Source organism: Danio aesculapii, chromosome 5, assembly GCF_903798145.1.
Source record: "Danio aesculapii chromosome 5, fDanAes4.1, whole genome shotgun sequence".
Lineage (NCBI taxonomy): Eukaryota > Metazoa > Chordata > Actinopteri > Cypriniformes > Danionidae > Danio > Danio aesculapii.
Genome location: NC_079439.1, coordinates 20,662,120 through 20,681,840, shown reverse-complemented (window position 1 = coordinate 20,681,840; position 19,721 = coordinate 20,662,120). Strand labels below are relative to the sequence as shown.

The 19,721-nt window shown below is 40.2% G+C and overlaps 1 protein-coding gene across 2 annotated transcripts in view; it reads right to left on the bottom strand.

The window, feature by feature from the left end:
• The window catches only part of fam222aa (family with sequence similarity 222 member Aa), a 103,127-nt gene extending 84,065 nt beyond the window's left edge, over positions 1–19,062 (bottom strand). For both annotated transcript variants that reach the window (XM_056457518.1, XM_056457519.1), the window contains exon 1: positions 18,080–19,062. The gene's annotated coding sequence lies outside the window, so the exon portion shown is untranslated. The remainder of the gene's footprint in view (positions 1–18,079) is intronic.
• Positions 19,063–19,721: the final 659 nt, after the last annotated feature.

Here is a 19,721-nt window from a genome sequence, read left to right as displayed (position 1 = left end):
CACCGAATGGGTTAGATAAGATTGAATGAGCAAAGGGCCGAAGGGATATCAGGTAAAAGCAGGCAGCCTGATTTCACAATCACCTCACCATCTGCATGTTGCTCGTCTATCGCGGGCTCTCTGATAGATTAGATTTCTAATATTGTGAGCGTTCAGAAAGCTTCGGTTTCTTCTTCACAAAGAGAACGAACCCGTTATGTTCCCCCCATTCGCTCTTTTTCAGAGTGGTCTCCACAGAGCGCTCTCGGATTCCAGAACACAATGCTGCTCAGGTCTGGCTCGGATTTAAAAGATTAATAGCCCTCTGTCGTGACAGAAATGCAATCGTCTGAGTTTTCTGTGACAGCAGGGAGGGGGACGTGCAAAAACGCGGAGTGTGAAAACCGAAAGAGAGAAACTATTGTCCGCGGTCAAAAACGCAGCTGATGAGGACTGATTGCTATCGCTACTCTCTCAAGTTTGCCTGTCAATCAAAGCCGGCAACATCAATGGGATGAATTTGAATGATAAAACGAAAAGTCACAAGCGGCAGCATTTCGCTTGTCATCGGGGTTAGCGAACGTGTCGGCGTGAAGAGGAGGGGAGGGTAGAAGCTCGAGCAGAAATCGGGTTTTGCAGAGAAGATGCCGTCTCTGCCCTTCAATCAAAACACAAAGCGTTACCACCGAGCGTCTGCTTAACAATCCCCGTTTCAATACCCAGCACAAGTCTGTCACTCGCACGCGAGAGAGAGAACAGAATGGGCCTGGCGCTTCAAGACACATCGTAAGTGACACTCAATGGGAGAGTTTCATGGCTCGTCTCTGCTCCATCAGTGCGGATCAATCAAGCGTTCCCCAATAACCAGCAGCTGTCACCTTGCAGGAAACATCAATCAGATGTCGTTCCAAAATAAAGACGATAATTAATCTGCAGAATAGAATCTATGAAAGTAAGTCGATTCCACACGGGACCAATCAAAAATATACTTTAAGCATACCATCGCAACCATATGTCAGAAGAAATTCAATTCGCGCAGTAAAGAGCTGAAGATCAAAAGCCCTTCAAAAACATCACTGGTCCAACATCTAGAGGAATTGATGTAAAAGTGTATGATAAATGTTTGATGTGCAGTGGATTTGAACTTTGAGATGGGGCCAAAGAAACTGGGAAAGCAAGAAAGTACATTTCGAACAGCTGTTCTCACTACACTCTCTTCCCAGGAGAAATTCTCCCCCGGTCTTCTCGGTCTACCTCCCCTCTCAATCCTTTTGATGCCTAGGACCTGGAAGCTTTTTCTCCTCGCATCAGAAAACTGACTGCTTCGATGCGGTTCCTGTTTTTCCCCCCCATCTACTACCACCATGACTAGAAGGACGAAGAGAAAAGAGGGTGACAAGATGACTGAGAGAGGGGAGGGAGAAGGAGAGTGAGATATCCCTCCAGGCTCTCGTCAGTTCCAGGCCATTAGCTCTCCCTCACTGGGACTTTGTTTACAGGCGGACATAAATAGAATTCTCCTCCTTTATCTGAAGCGCCATCCTGTGCCACTGATGAGGGATGGGGCTTCAGAGTGGAGTCTCTCAGAGAAGCGGTCAAGTAAAAGGCGCTATGATCTAACAGCCAAGAGATAGTGAGCATTAAGAACTGGTCACACAGTGCTCGTCTTACCAGGAGGAAAAAGAGGCTCACGTACTCAAAATACAACAAATAAAAGCTTGCAAATTAGGACAAAATTTAGATGAAAGTACTGAAAATTATTTGGGAGAAAACTATTTTGGGATCAAACTTGAAACAAGTGAGAATGAAAGGTTTTTTTGGGATAATGGATCATCTGAAAATAAATCTTTAAGAGATAAAGCTTAAAATTATTAACATTTTTAATAAAAATAATTCCTTACATTTATATAGTGCTTTTCCGGGCCCTCAATGCGCTTTACACATATATTGGGAGAATCTCCTCATCCACCTGGATGACGCAACAGCAGCCATATTGCGCCAGTAAGCACACCACACATCAGCTGATTGGTGGAGAGGAAACAGAGTGATGAAGCCAATTATGATTTGGGGATGGTTAGAAGGCCATGATAGACAGAGGCCAGTGGGCAAATTTGGCCAGGATGCAGGGGTTAAATCCCTACTCTTGTTCGAAAGACATCCTGGGATTTTTAACGACCGTAGAGGGTCAGGACCTCAGTTTAACATCTCATCCAAAAGATGGAGCTCACAGAGCAGTATAGTGTCCCCTTCACTATACTGGGGCATTAGGACCCACACAGACCGCAGGTTGAGCGTGCCCTGCTGGCCTCACTACCACCCCTTATGGCAGCAACCTAGCTTTCCCATGTGGTCTCTATTCCAGGTACTGACCTGGCGCAGTCCTGCTTAGCTTCAGTGGACGACCGTGTGAGAGTTGCAGAGAGCTAGCTGCCGTCAAGCAGCAATAAACTTTTTTACAAAAAGAAGCATGACAGATTGAGACAATAAAATGCTGCACTGAAATGCTGCACATTGATAGGCCTAACCTTCAAGTTTAACAAAAATCAACCAAAATAACTTTAAAACAACATTCAGACAACAATCAGAAAAAAATTAAGAATTCATTCATTTTTCTTCGGCTTAGGGTGCTTTCACACTAGCACTCTGGTCCGCACCAGTCTTCTAAACTCAGATGCGCACCTGTGCACTGTACAGGAGTCCCCCTGAAAGAAGTGGTCTGGCGTACAGTTCGCGCAAACTCTGGTACGGTTCACTTTTGATATTAATGCAATCATACCAAATAATGGAAGTGAACCACCAACTGTACACCAAACTTCAGTTTTTTATAACGTACATTCCTTTGTGTGTGTTTGTGTATCACCTACCTTGGTGACAAGCAGGACTGACCCAATGCAAACAGTGGTAATGTCTGCTTGTCTCCACCAAAAACAACTTCTGCAGACATCGCATGACGTTCTGAACGTTTTTAATGTTTTACTGCGGCAGATAGACCAAAGTGGCTTAATGTATTTTGGTAACAAAAACACCATGATATCCGGACGTCTACATTTTGGTGGTTTGCTTTAGTGGCCGTCACCTAGCAACAACTACACACAAAACAGCAGCTTGAAGGAAAAAAGACAGTGTGAACACAAACCAGCCGAGAAGGTGGCAAGGGGGGGTGGGAGGGGGTGTTGGGCAATTGAATTTGGGCTCAGTCCAGGCAACAACTAAGTGTAAAAGCACCCTTAGTCTTTTATTTATTAGGGGTCACCACAGCGGACAGAACCGCCAACTTATCCAGCATATGTTTTACGCAAGAGATGCCTTTCCAGCCACAACCCAGTACTGGGAAACACCCATACACACACTTGTATACTACAGCCAATTTAGTTTTTCCAATTCAACTATAGCACGTCTTTGGACTTGTGGGGGAAACAGGAGCACGGGGAGGAAACCCACGCTAACACGGGGAAAACGTGCTAACTCCACACATACATGCCAACTGGTCCAGCCGGGGCTCGAACCAGCGACCTTCTTGCTGTGAGGTGACAGTGCTAACCATTGAGCCACCCCATATGTAGATTTGTAAATGACAAATTATTTGTATACTATATATTTATTATTATCTATTATACTAATAAAATTACTATTATTTACCAAGGTGTATTTCAAATAAATAACAAGTTCCACATTAAATGAAATGTGAAAAACTAAAAGTGTAGTTTCCTGCAAAATGTATCTGTTTTAATTTAACATTTTTAAAAGAAACACTTCAAATGTTTTCAAACCACTCGAGTACAAACCACTTTCAATTAAAAACGTTCTGAAAATTATATAAGTTGACAGCGTTACTTGGAAATTGGGATTAAACATGAAAAATCATACAGAGAGAAAAGAAAAATTAGGAACCATCTGCTGCTCACATCTCTGCACATTATTAGTAAACAGGCACAGAGGGAGCGTGTGTGTGTGTGTGTGTGTGTGTGTGAGCGCATGCTTGGTGTAAAAGCACAGAGCATTGCTCCAACACACTCTCATATTCCTCAGAGAAAGAGACAGACACACATGCAGACAGACAACTCCAGCTACACTTCCACAGTTACTGCCCACAGCAGAATCTGATTGGCTGAGACAAGCTGACAGCTGGACAGATGTTACAGAGGAGGCACACATGGGAGGTTAGAACGTGTGCGCTGTGTTTTCAGCATGTCTGCATTCTGACTCCATGAACAGGAGAGCTGTCACAGCCGGTCTCACAGACGGATCCCATGGAATCTGCGCAGAGCTGCTTCAGTGAGGAACAGGATGAGGAGACAGAACTCTTGAACACATCCAAACCTTCAGAAATCACATCCGATGCCAGCAACTTCAGATGACTGACTTTCATGTGAAACACAAATCGAATGAGATGATAGCCTACTTTAAAACCAGCCCTGCGTCTACATCAACATGTGATTTGCTTCTTGGTGGAACTGCAAGCCAAATGTGAAAGGAACTATGAACCGTCAAAGGGTTCAGACTGATATTTATCAATAATTAAGCCACATCCTCTAACCATTACTCATCAATATAACAAATAACTTGTGTATATTCAAACACCAGACTGATAACAGGTCAGCAAATGCACCCACACCAACATAGTAAACCATTACCAGTTCAAAGTTCTGCTTGTGTGCTTCTAAGACTAATCAGAGCAATCTAAACACAAAATGACCCCAACCAGTATATATTAAAGACCACCATTGAACATTTCCACAGGTATACCACAAAAGATTCTGCTTATTTTAGCTTGTTCAAACCTGCAATTAAGGTGTTTCGAGCCCAAAAGAAATCAAAAGTGAAATGTCAAATTAAAAGCAAGACATCCTTGATTTTAAACCAGAGTCTAATTTGGGCTTTGAGGCTCTCGGGAAGCTCCAAATTAATTTTCATCCCAACCTGGAGAAGCAAGAGGAAAGTCTTCAAAGCTGGAAAGATAATTGGCCGCACACAAATTACGCCTGAAACTCGTAGCGAGCTAAAAGAACATCAATGGCTTTCGCTGGAAAAAAGGCAGCGTGTAAATTGGGGTCAGGCTCAAGAAGCACACATGCACGGAGGTTGCAAATGTGAGATTTTATAAACAATAAAAAGCCTCTCTCGTCTACCTTCTCAGCAAGTGAGGTCTGATAAAAACACTCAGGCGTTGGGCCAACTATATCTGCCAAACCTCTCATCTCTCTTAAGCGGCGCAGGCAATTCATTAGTCCGTAGAGGGTCAGCAGTTCCACCAACTCAATCAAAATGTTAATAAAACTAAGAGTGCACAAAAAGAACACAACAAATGAGCCAATGAGGGCAATATTGGCATGCAGTCATCACCCCCTCATATCTAGGGCCAAAGTTCTCTGGGAAGAGTTGACCAAGGTTTTTAAAAGAAGCACTAACTGATTAAGGAAGATTTGCACTAAAAAGATGGACATTTGTGCACATCTCTTGGTTTGTTTGACTCTAGACTATGTGTGTTGACCTTATTTTCAATGTACAAGCGGGCGCAGCCATGGGAATCTTTCTGGCTGAAGACTTCCAGTCTCGTTCACTTCAATTGATTTTTAGATGTTAAAAACGGCTCGTTATGTTGCTTCATGTTGCAAACTGATCTTTTCTTATTATATTACTATTGTTTTTATGTGTAGTAGGGATGCTCCGACCAATTGGCCGGAGCTCGGTATCGGCCGATAATCACATTTTATGACTCGATCGGTACTCGCTAATCTGGTTGATCACATGAACCGATCGCAAGTGTTTATTTACGGGTTTACAAGCAGAGGAAGACCCATTTTAACTTCTTGTGCATCAAATATGCACTGCAAACTTTTTCTTGATTGAGACATGTTGAATTTTTCTTTCGTCATTTGTATTGTTTCTAAATTGTATTGTTAGTTATTTTTCTCACCAATTTTTTTTATCCATCTAATCTATTATTTCCTGTAAAGCTGCTTCTGACCATGATGCATCCACATTGAATAGTTATAAGAGACATGTTTGAGGGATTATAAGCAACATCCTTCATTTATTCTCTTAGGAAATGAGAGATCTCCACTTAAGTATCATACTTGGAGGGAAAATGTTAAAGTTACATAAAGCATCAGAATCAGTACTCTGTATCGGAAAAAAACAAAGACAAGGAATTGGTACTCGGTATCTGCTCCAAAAATCCTGATCGGAGCATCCCCAATGTATAGTCATATAGACACTTGTTTGTAGAGCAAGCAGTTTGGCTGTTTTCTGTCATTTATTACTGTCATTTATTATTGCTAGTCATTTCTCCCATAGGCAACTGAATTGGAAGTTCTAAAACAAATCGCAAAAACAGACGCACTTCCACATTGAAGAATAAATTCAGTAAGTGATGGGTGCAAGTATCCAATACCCATACTGAACTGATTTGGGTGGTATTGTGACTATATCAAGAAAAAAAAACAGATATACTTGAGTCCTGTGCTTGGTTCATTTAGATCAGTGTTTCTCAACCACGTTCCTGAAGGACCACCAACAATGCATGTTTTGGATGTCTCCTTTGTCGGTCACACTCATTGCATGCCTTTCAGTCTCTGCTAATAAGCTGATGATATGAATCAGGTGTGTTTAGTTAAGGGCACATGGCAAATGTGCAGAACTGGTGGCCGGGAACATGGTTCAGAAACACTGATTTAGATACCTATTGTGTGTGAATTGCTCATCGTTTGTTTGAAAGTGATCCCAGATTGTCAAATGTTTGGTGTGAACAGTTTTGCATGCCAATGTTCACACTTATTCAAACAAATTGCATTAAAAGAGCACCTGCCAAGCATGAACAAATGAAACATGTTGGAAATTAAGCAACAAGGATAAAATTAACGATTCCCTAATGTTTTTCTTCAAATAGACATACATTTACGACAAGAAAAAAGAGATGATAACCAAAAAATTAGTGAATGATATTTGTAACCTATGGAGCATTTAGCAGATGCTTTGAAAATGGCTGACACACGTGAACACACACCCAGAGCAGTGGGATGCTCCATAGGGGAGTTCCATGCCTTGCTGATGGGACTCACTTCAGCCTTGGTATTGAGGGTGGAAGAGAAAGCTGGTTATCACTCACTCGCCTACACTGTAAAACCAAACAGTCAACTTCATCATATAAAATGAGTGTAGTTAACTCAAAATTTACTGAAAGTTAATTCTACTCATTTGAAAAGAGTTTTGAACACAGAGTTAAAGGTGAAGAGTTAATTAAATACCTCATCCCTTCAACTTAATTAGAGTAAGTTCACAGAACTCATATAGATTAGTTTAACTCAAACAGTTTGAGTTGCCTTAACTTATTGGGTTTTACAGTACTCAGTTGTTTTGAGTTCTCTTCATTTATTGGGGTTTACTGTGCTCAAATTGCTTCTTTTACTCAATGATTTAAATACACAGTACTCATTAGGATTAGTTTTTGAACTTAAATGGTTTGTTGCAATCGGTTTCCTCAAATGGTTTGAGTTACATTAACGTTTTGGGTTTTACAGTGTATAATCCACTATGTTGGTCCCGGAACTTTTGTATCACAAGTCCAACTCGATTTGGCCACAGCAGCCTTTTCATTTAAATAAAAGATCGAATGAATTCATACCCAAAAATGATCAACCTCTTCTTATACTTTTAGAAGAGCTTATTAATTATTAAGGTGTTTGATTGAGTAAAAACAATAGAAGAAAACTGGACGAATAGTAATAGGTCATGATGCTAGCACAAATTAAACCTAGCATGCACTAACCACTAGACCACAGCTCAGTCGGACCATTCATAATTTATGCAGTTTAACAAATATATCAAATTAGATTAGAGCAACTGGGCAGTCCATGAACGTCCAGCTCCTCATACGCCAGCCCGATGAAAGAGCCATCAGGCAGATTTCAGAGGATAAGAGTGGACTCATAATCATACATGACATCTTTGAGAGATAAAAGTGATTACTACAGATAAAGAGTTGGGGAGGGCGGCTAAAAATTGCTTAGCAACCAGTCATTATCTCTCCCCCCCTCGAGGAGAGTGAGATGTCTGTCCATCCATCTAACCCCCCATACCCCCCCCCCTCCACCCGTCCAAATACAAACAGTGATAAAAAGTGGCGCAATCGCTCTTGACACACAAATAGGTTAACACAATAAAGCTGCCTATGCCTGGCTCACTCGAGGGAGGAAAGCAATTCCAGGAGCAGGCAGGAGGTAATAAAGCAGGAGGTTTGGGTGTGTGTATGTGTGTGTCTGTCCGGTCTTCGTCCCAGGCTCCTGTGCTCAAGCAGAGGAAGGCATGCAGAAAAGTAGACGCCCGCGGGCCTAATATCACTGTTGGTTTAGAACCTTTTGACAAGAGCAATAACACTGGCCGAGAATGGCAGAAACCCCAGCCTACAGCGGCGGAGTGCTGTACAGAAATAATGGCATTACATTAGAGGAGCCTGTGTGTGTGTGCTGTTCACCACTGTCTCTGAACAATAACATTAACATGGTGGGGGGGGGCCTATGCAATGGCGTTTTCAATCACCAACCTGTGTGAGAAATTGCATTTCGACCCATTAATGGCATCAACAATTAAACATCTACGTCTGGCAGTGTGTGATACAAATCTCCAGAGTTTTTTTAGTATAGCGCATTGCATTCCCAGCACACAGCGTGAAGTCGGCAGTGGGGGTGTGGGATTGCTAATCGCACACGGCCGAGGCCGGAGGCATTGTTTCCTGCGCTCGGTGGAAATTTCATTACCTCTCGACAACACTACAAGTTGACTAACTGCCTTTATGAAACACATGGCGCGTATGATATAGATTGCATGTGCCTGAAGAGAATCAGGGCCGTCTAAGTCACAGCCCATGACACTTTTGTTCATTGTCGCCAGTTTGATTTACGTAACCCGCTTTGAACGTAAACAATCAACTTCTGTCTTTCTGGCCGCGGTTAAGAGTGTAATTAAATGTGTTAAACTTTCAACCGCACCGCATGACAAAACCCATTTTCCCTGGCAGTAAACTAAACAGGATTTGTAAACAGGTCACAGTCTAAGGCTCCCACTACATTTTAATAGCTTTAATACGTTGGAACAGAAACGCAAGCACGCAATTTTCCCCCCACTTTAAAGGCTGCCCACCACAATGTTAATAAATAAGATGCTAAAGGAGTATGATATTATATACTCCCTTTGCCGGCCAACTTTGCTAGTAATGAAAGTGAAAATATGTCTACTCTTATTCATTTAACCTTCTCAAAAGAATTTTTTGACTTTGCACAGGCCATTAGCGGTGTATAATTCTCTTTCAAAACCACTAAATAAAGGAGGATACTATTGGAAAGGTGACCGAATGAAAGACAGATAATTGAGCTTTGACTTTCAGCATAGCCCGTCTTACCCTCCTGGAGGATTAGGAGAACTTTCCACTCTGTGAGAACACCAGGCACTCTGCTTTGTGCTGCAGTAAGCCCATATCTCATGCATGTGTCATGTCCTATCAGTAAGCTCCATATGTTCAAACAATAACACAGTTCTTTCTAATCACAGGGTTGACAATTTAAAGGTCAACAGGAGCATTTTAATGATCCAAGATAAGCTATGGATTTCAATTGGTGAGAAATGAAACACTTGTGTAAGCTCCAAATACTAAAAATCAGCACAGGAAACCCAATTAGGCATTAAGTAAATAGTGATTTTATTCTAATTAAATACTGCTTTTAAACATGTTTCACCTTCATGTTGTTCTGAATTCTATAAATTTCTTGGTAAGCTGGAATACAGAATCTAAAGATAAAAACCCTTATCCCCAAATAAATAGAGTTGAGGATCTATGACGTCAATGTTTATGCAAAAACCCGGAAGCCAGTTAGCATTTTAGCAGTTTCGATTAATCAATAGGTTTTATAAATGGGATTTCGGTTAAATCGCTTAAATAAGTTTTGTGGCTACCATAAACTCAAGATACTTTCACGTTTTATTCTACGACATAAAACACATCAGTTGCATTATACTCTTGATTTTTTCAATCGGTTACGCTTCTTTTAAAACAGGGGTTCCCAAACTTTTTGGCCTGTGACCCCCAAAATTGCAATGCCAGTGACTCGCGATCCCCAATATCCTCTGAGGTGGTTCTAAATATAGAAAGCTTGCATGCATGCACACACACCAATAGGCCCATGTCTATTCTTCGTTTAATTTTTTTAATGTATGCGAGTGCTGTAAATGTGCCAGAAACAAGCTATTGACACATCTGACGCTATTGCTGTGTCTTTAATATAATGCAATCACCCCAGGGGTCGCAATCCAATAGAACTAGCAACTATAAGCTACTATAGTAACTATATAGTATATAGTAACTATAAACTACAATTTTTATCTTCAGTAGATTATGGATAAAATATGGTAATTCTAATGTTTCATAAAAAATAAATAGACTTTTGGAAATCATCAAGCGACCCCACTTTATTGTCCTGCGACCCCTCTGGGGCGTCCTGACCCCCACTTTGGGAACCACAATTTTAAAAGATGATTGCTATCAAGTTGGAAAATGGGACTACAGGCAGTATCTGACACATTATTTGTCATCGAGCTGAACTGGTCTGGAACGCAACCCACTTGCGTTGAGCATTTGGATTTGTCTGATGTAAGTATTTTCATAAATAGTATTTTATAGTTTGTAGTATTTTTCTAATTGTGAAATTCATATTGTGTGTAGATAATGCCTTCATTTGTAGAGACTGTCAAGACAGATTCATTTGTTGATAATTTATTTTAATTATATATGTCTTATGATAATACTGTGCACGCACATTTATTAACATTAAAACATACGGTATGTGTTTTAAAAACAACTGTAAAGCAAAACATATGTTTTTTCCACGGGAAACAAATATCCAAAAGGCTACGCCTTTTATACATCTGTATCTGTAAATATAGACGCGGTCTATATACAGATGTGTTTTTTGCACATTTGTATTTTTGTTTATAATATATCGCGTGAATTATGGTATAATATCGAGGGAACCAGTTTTATGCTAGAAGCCAATTGGCCTACAAGGTGGCGTCAGAGTTCCTCCACTCCATTCCTATTAAGAATGCATGTTGATGATGCATCTTGCACATTTCTTAAATTTATTTGAATAAACGTATGAGATAGAATGTAAAATCTGCAATATTAATTAAGAAAGATCAAGTTTTTAAGTTCATTGAAATATGTTTTATAAGGTTTAGGGGAGAAAGAATGGCACAAGTGTATGTTTTTGCTATTTGTAAAAGTATTTTTTAACTTAGTTTTTTTTTTTTGGAGTTCCTCTAAGACAAAGGAATACAGGTTTGGAAAAGCACAAGGGTGAGTAAAGGATGATTTTGCGGTGAACCACCCCTTTAAGTAATGGTGAAAAATATAGCCTAAACACAGCAGCCTTGGATTGCAATGCTGGTTTCATTACAGCATGTCACAATGATGAAATGAACCATGGGAGGGTATGGGAGTCAGGATATTGCCCAAATCTTTCGCAAAAATGGAGTAAAGAACAAAGATATCTGCAACAGCATATAACAGCTATGCTGAAAGCATTTTGCTGAATTATGCTGGCAGAGAAACAATAGTGAAGGGAGTACAAAGTCACTAACTGAAAACACCAAGCCGTAACTCATGGAAATGGAACTGCTCCCTTTATAAGGAGGAACAAGATGCACTATGAATTCTCCAGAAAAGTTCTTTAAAAAAAAAACACACACTCCCGTAATTCTCAATGACTGATGCACAGGCAAACTTTTCAGTCCTTCAGGAGGAGCATGCAGAGCCACTTTCCCAGCATCCCCCACTGTCACTAGCAGGAAATCAATCTGCCCAAGAGGCCGATTACCCAGCCGTTTGTTTTTAGGAAGAACAATTTACCCTTCAAAGGGGCACTCTTTGAATATGACTCCTGTTCGCTAGTGCGATTAGATATGAAGCAGAGTGGATGTGAAGTTTAACAAACACCATTTAATCTGCCGTTCTTCCTGTGCGCTTTAAATGACAAGCATGTCCACAGGTGTTTCTTTCAGCCTGAAGTGAGAAAAACAGCTTCTTCCAATGCTCATTGTTGCAAGTAAAAGGGGAGCATTTTTAACAAGTCAAACTATCCAAACTAAACACCTTTGATAATAAGTTGTGAAACATCATCTCCTTAAAGCTTTAGGGATGACAGAGAAGGAAGGACCTTGGAATGGCTAAATCAACATGCCACAGCCTGGCGTCTAATCTGGATGTGGATAAAGCTGGTGAAATTGAAACCGCAGCAAACCAAAGGTCAAGAAAACAACAACAATGCACGTTATCCTGAAATTCCATTTAGAGCGGCGCATCTTGACACCATTTCCATGCTCGGATTTTCTTCCCGACACTTTTAATCAATATCACCTACGAAAGCAACACAGGCTGAGCCTTTTATGTAGCGACAGGGGAGAAAGGAATGCCATAAAGAAGAAAATCAAACAGCCTCCACCGCAGGTGTTGCGCGTTAACAGATGTTGGGAACATTAGCATTGTACGAACGGCTCGGGGATTGGAGTGGGGGAGAGAGGATAGAAATTGCGGATTACCAGGGGCACAGATATAATAGCTCTTCCGGAACAATGGCACCTCCTTAACACTCAATACTCGCAGGAGGAGCTCTGTAGGAGAGCAGCAAGACAGGAGCATTCACAATCCATTCACCGCACTTTCACAACTAACAAAGACATTTTCTTTTGACACTCTTTTCTATTCTATATTTCTCAGCAGCCACAGTAAATTGGTCTATTCATTTTTCAAAGTACCAGTGATTTCAAAAAATGCACAAGATGAAGGAGACCCATTCTGCTGGTGAAAGTAAAAAGAACCAGTAAGTTTAGACACTTCTTTTTGTGCGCGCTACTGTTGACATCAGGTTTTCCATTTTGAACACTACCATAGGCGACAGCTGAATCTGGGACAAGGTCGACATCAGGTCCTGCCTCACCCCATACCCTCCCCTAACTCGTGTTAAAATTCAACTGAACCTCAGCAGAAGACAAACAATAGGGTTTGAATGGCTGTGACCTCATGCACATTAGCAGAACACATTTGAATTCCATATGATCAGTCTATTAGAAATGTGGATCTTTCTTCCATGTACCTAATGTTCTAGTAGGAGTCTGAGAAGCCTTGAGATAGTTAGACGTTATGAAAATGAATGAAAAATCAAAAACTAAACAAAAACATTTTCGTTAACTGACATAAAAACTAACTGTATTGTGTACTTACAAAACCAACTAAAACTAGCTAAAATTGTAGCAAAAACATGCTTCGTTTTCATCTTTGTAAATGTATTCAATACATAAACATATGCCTATTAGAAGTAAATCTATTTGTTTCGCACTGCCAGGTGTTTGACTCGTACAGCACCTCAGAGTCTGTAATCCTGATGCCATTGCTCTGATCAAGCCAGTTTTCCTCCAGTCACACCTCGCTATTGCTCCCGTAACAAAAACAACAAGTGAACATGACAGTATCAGCAGCACAGTGAGACATTTAAAAGTATTAATTTAATACATTTGTGTCCAATAATGGGTTTTATTTCTGTATTAGTGATCCTGATCATGAACTAATCGTTCTTTTTAACCGGCTCTATGTGAACCGGTTCAACTAGTCCACCGAATCGAACTGAATCATTTGAAACAATTCGCATCTCTGTTATCCAATTATCCACAAACTACTTACTTTCTACATGCATGAACAAGTTTCCCCAAGTTATTCAGTTATTAGAACAGTACATTGAGATCAGATTTGAGAAGCGGTAAATTGATAATACTGCACATACGTGACTCAGCAGGTGAACCGAACACAAACAGTACACGACACTCTACTGTGACTGAAGCAAACTCGAACTTCTGCAGCGCAGGTAAACCGAGGGCTTAAATGAGGGGATCTGGCGAAACGCAAGATGATTTCATAACAGAAAGTCATAACTGAATTTAGTGAATCATGCTTCATTTGGGTTGCAAAACGTAATTGCAGGAAACTTTTCAGATCATGGTGCTGTTTTAACTGACTAAGAAGCATGATTGCTGACTACATATTTTGGGTATGTTGAGACCTAACATGGGAAGATTGTCACAAAATAATCCCCTTTCACAATAAAGATCTGAACGTCTCATCACTGCTGTGTATGGAACCTCAGAAACAGCCTTGCACATATATTGTCCTTAAGGCTGCTATCTTGAGGGCTGTTGTATTTGAATTTGAGGATGGGTAGATGGTAGTAGTAGATGATCTTGTGTCTTCTGGTAGCGTTCTTGTATTAAAGAATCAAAACAAAGCACGTAAATACAGGCTGCTCCTGAAAGAAAGGTATGAATATATGACCAGTGAATTACCAAGACTATTCTAGCTGAAACAATATCCAAAAACAGATTAATATATAAAGCAGGAAATTAAACTTTTACTAATATAAAGATATTCATGAGAGAGGCTCTCGCTCTCCTTGGTTTTAATAAGAAAACGGTTGAGTGATTTCACCCCATGGCCATCAATCAATCAATCTGCACACTTATCTCTATATTCAAATGAACAGCGCACGCTTCTTTAATAATATCCTTCCAAAATTAAACTATCCATCAACATCTGCAGCAGAAGCAGAATCGGCTACCAGTTCGACTTTATACCTCTGGAAATACGCTCCTGATTTAATCTCATTTAAGATCCTTCCGGTTCAATACAGTCTGCAGAGGTTGAATTGCACCCAAACAGCATATCTCCATCAAGAGTAACCTTTCTGCTGATGATGGTACAATAAGCAGAGGGTTGTCTTGGATGGCTTACAGGGCATGAAGTCCTTCGGAAACATCTTGACATTAGTTTTCTCTTGTCAAACTTTTTATAATTATCTCAAGTGGAAAAAAACCCAACTGTACACAAGGAAAATGTAGGTTCGACTCCCAAAACTAATAACGTGTGCAAATGCAGCATCGTGATCGAGTCAGACGTGGAATAAGTCAACAAAAACGAGAAACTGACAAAGAGGAAAAATTAAATAAACGATGAAAAATGAGAAACAATGCTAAGGCCATTCAGTGACCTAAATATTAGAGCGTACCATCTCGCCACCAGCTATCTTCCCCTCTCCCCCATGCATGCTCGGCTCAGCTGAGATTAGCATTATGCTGGAAGCTCTATTTGTTTAGGTGAGATCGAGCCACAGAGCTAATACCGGGCCAATTTGCTCAGCGGGTCACGGATGTGCAGCAGGAGTAGGAAATGAGGCAACTCTGGCCCCCGGAGGTGAACCTTTCCACTCGTACATCACTGAATGTTTTATTCAATAGAGTGGTGAGCATACTCCTTGACAGGTGCTGTCTCCACGGGTGGAGGGAGTCGCAGCCCTCAGAGTGAGGGACTCTGCTGGGGTAATGAGGCTGCCAGGCCCTGAGGAAGGCCACATGCTGGAGCCGAGCTAAGAGCCAGAGCCCTAAGCCTCCAGAGTGATGACTTGCAGAGTGGAACGTCCACCATGGAGCAGGGGGCCAATCGCATTAGTCAAAGCAGCAGAGAAATGACGGGAGGCCTCGTGAGACTCAAATTGTGATGTATGGCGGAGAATAAAACTCTCTTTTCTGACAGACAATCAATATGCATGCTCACACCCTCTAAATATAACGCTTTTTAATCAGCTACTTATTTTGCAATGTTAAACTACCTGGGCTACTTTTAAGAATAAATTAATACTTTAAAATTTGCCTAGGTGTAATATGCTTAGCATCAGATATTGATTGTTCAGAATGCCGCTTGATTTAAGGCGTACCATAAATAGAAGTTTGTGTTCAAAATGAGTGTCGTGCAAAATGCCTTAGTATAATTAATTTGAGCTCCCAAAAGAGAAATTTATTAGTTTAAATATGTATCCCCCACACTTTAACCAACCTTTTGTGCAAAAGAAAGTGTCAATTGACGAATAAGGTTATATGTGGAAGCCTTAATTCCAATAAACAACCTTTTTTAAAAGTATGATAGGCAAGGGACGATAACCAGTTGCAAGATTTTAAAAAGCGCAAAAATTTTCTGTTACACCATTCCTAAGTTATATGAAAAGGTTTTTTAATGTGTTTTTATGTGTTGTGAAAAAATCTAAATAAAATAAATACTTTTTAAATAAAATAAAACTTCAGCTAACTTCTTTAATTATTTAGTCTGTTTACTGATTCAAAATATTATAAATGTGAATTGTAAATTGAAAAATGTCAAATGAAATACTGTATATTGTGTTCAATGGGGGAAAATGTGTTGTTTTTTACTAAGATGTTTGAAAATAACTTTTTTAGAGCTATAATCACAATACTTTGACACAGTGAAACAGTGATATTTTTGTCCAAGGTTATCATACCGTCACAAACTTATACTGGCCCATGCCTGATAAGGCTGGTCAAGCTCCTCCAGGGGCATGTAGAGCCGGACACAGAGGAAAAAGTATACTAACTATCCTTGACAATCTCCATGAAAGCTTGGAAATAACAAGTTAAAGTCTCTGGAAATAAAAACTCACATTTGTTTAGTCCAACTGACCTTCCTTCCCAGCCAAATAAAACCAAGGCTGTACTTTAGCCAGTATCCAAGCACTCGCTGATTAGATTTCATAGATAGAATGCGCAAAACATCAGTTCTTGGAAACTGCAAGCAATGAATGTAGAAGCAACGGCTGATATCGAGTCGCTTTACATGAAAATCCAGATGACAATCAAAACCACCACCCAAATAAACCCTAAACAAACAAAAGAATTATTCAATCAAACCTTCCAGACGCTCCAAAACCTGCTGCTAATGCTTTTACCCAAAACATCTTTCCTTTCAGAGGGGTCAGCCTCATGAGGCAACCTGAGGTTAAGTGCCTTGCTCAAGGGCACAGCTGTGATAATTTGAACCTACAACCCTGTACTTACCAGCCCAGAACTTCAACCACTAAAGCCACTGTTTAAATGGAGTAGTTAGAGATTAAGTCATAAAGGAAATCATTGACACATACACTCTGTGCTGCAACTAAGACGAGGAGGTGCTGGCAAAGACTTTCACACCTTTTATTCAGATTCTCTCGCCTGCCTTCGTGTTGTAACCAGATTTTATGCTTTGAGAGCATTCATCCTGTCAGCGCACTCTTTAAACACCCATAGTGCACATCAAAGCGCGTCCTGAGGCCATTCAGCGCCCGACACCTCCATTTTACTGCACTTCCTTTATTTATTACAGATAAAACTGTGAAACAAAGGTTGTATGTTCTGTCGGGGACCCAAAAGACGCCACCCGACAGCACTTCACACGATTATACGGCAAGAGAAGCGGAGCGTTATTCAAACGAAGCTAATCATTGCTGAAAATCGCCATGCAGCCAAAGGCGATTCAGTTACTCTTCGGTCAAAGTAGATATCACATTTTGCATAATTGGGATATCACTAGTACTATACACATCCTTCATATCTTAAAGTGAGTTTACCTATGTACACAGTGATAAAAACGTAGGTGGTATTATGAATAGTAACTTATGGGATTGAGGTAAAGTTGGTTTTATATTTGCACTTTCGTTCAGTGACAACTTGTGACATGCTCCCTATATTGTTTACCATAATCTTTGAATATTCGATCTGAAAACACATGCAAGTATGACTTGAAAACAACCTTTTCACTATTTGTTTGACTGTAGCCTAAATAATGTTGTACTTTTTGACAGACATTGGCTGGTAATATGATTTCACTATTTAAAATTTGCAAAAATAAAAATATATATTTTCTGAAATAACAAGGAGAGAGAGTCCTAATGTGTGAATATAAAACCAACTTTACCTCAATCCTAATGGGCCAATCACTAAAGTTATTCTGACAAAACTGTGATAACTTGGTACAAATCAGGCAGTTTTGTTTACATATTAAAAATAAATACTTTTTAAAAGATTTCACTAAGCGTATGCGACTTAGTAGCTACTTTAAATTATGACAACCTACATAGGTTACTTAAAACCCTAATTATTAAATAAAAAAAACTCTACTTAACACGCATGTTTTTAAAGGTCAATAAAGGCTGAAAGTGTGAATAGGGGAAAGCATATTTACCATAAATCGCTCTGTGGTGCTGACTAGATTTCCATGCAGGTTTGTGATGACAGGACTTGAGGGAACGTGAAGCGGACGAAAAACAGAAGAGGGGAAAATGATGATGGGGGGAAATCAATAATTTCTCATTCTGTCTTTAGAGGATATGGAAAAAAATGTATAATCCCTGGTATATTCAGTTGATTTATTAGGAGTTTATTTCCTTTTATCTGCGTTTTTCACGACCGTAAGAAAGGAGAAAAAGTCATCCAAAACCGCTTCTTCTGCAGAATCGCTGGGCAGTTTATTTCTGCTAAGATTTCTTCTTATATTTCAATGATTCCCCGATCTGTGATTTTCCTGAAACAGGCGACAGCGGATCAAAGTGAGAAGCTGTTCCCCAAAAATGCCGTGTGTCAACTGCGCTCCGTTAACTGCGTTTCGAGCGTAATGATCCCGTCGGTCAGGATTTTTTACCCGTTTACTTACTGGAATAATCTCCCAGTAAAGCTTAGTAGGAAATTGCAAACTCCAGTAAAAACGACAGCTTATTCTGCTGACTCGAATCCGATAAATAAATAAGTGCTCTGCCAATTAAATAAACTGCGTTTGGCAAATGTCCTTAAATCCAAAACACCGAACAGACTTTGGCGTATACAATCAAGAGGTGTGTTTTATCCACGGAATAATCTAGGAAAGCCCTGGTTTTGTTTAAGGCGATATTCCTTTAACAGGAGAGCAGGTGCAGGAATTTAATATACGCCGTTTAATCCTGGAGAAGAGAAATCACCGTTCACTTCCAGCGGTTCTCTTCATTCCCTTGCTCGGAAACCTTGCGTCGCGATTTCAACTCCGATGTCCGTTTGATTATTCCGCTGACGGGCTCCAAAGGTTGCAGCTTATGTTGATAGTAATATCAAGCAATAATTGATTAACTTAAATCAATAATTCGTCTGTATTCCGCGTTTCAGTGACACGCTCATAGGCACTGCGCCTCTCCCCTGCGCCGGGCTGCCGAGACTGACAATAACCCGGAACGGTGCAGACTCTCACGGCTCCACCGACCGCCCACCAGCCAATCAGCGCACAGGGGGAATTTAAATATTCCCACGGGTCGGCCAATCATGGGTAATTGAGGGTTGTTACCACGGTGACGCTGTCAGCGTCCTCACATCATGTTAGAAAGCACGTTTATTATTTGCAAAATTATAAATGCTCAGGGACTGGACGCTGATCTTATGAAATAGGGGCACCTTTAAAACAGTAACATGCACAGGCAGCAACTAATAACTAACAATGCTGAACTATTTATTGCCATAAACATCTTATAAATAGTTTTATATTGCTATACTTTGACCCCATAAAGGATGTATTCTCTAACCTCTGTCGTACATGCTAGGCTGCCATCATAGATCCTGGATAATATTGTGAAGCATTTACAACTAATTATTATTAAAAAATAAATACATAAATCACTGAATCTCATAATAATACAGTGCTCAGCATAATTGAGTACACCCCATTTTGAAAATGAATATTTGTATCCATTTCTCAGTGAATATAGGCATTGTATTTTGTACACACACACACACACACACACACACACACACACACACACACACACACACACACACACACACACATATATATATATATATATATA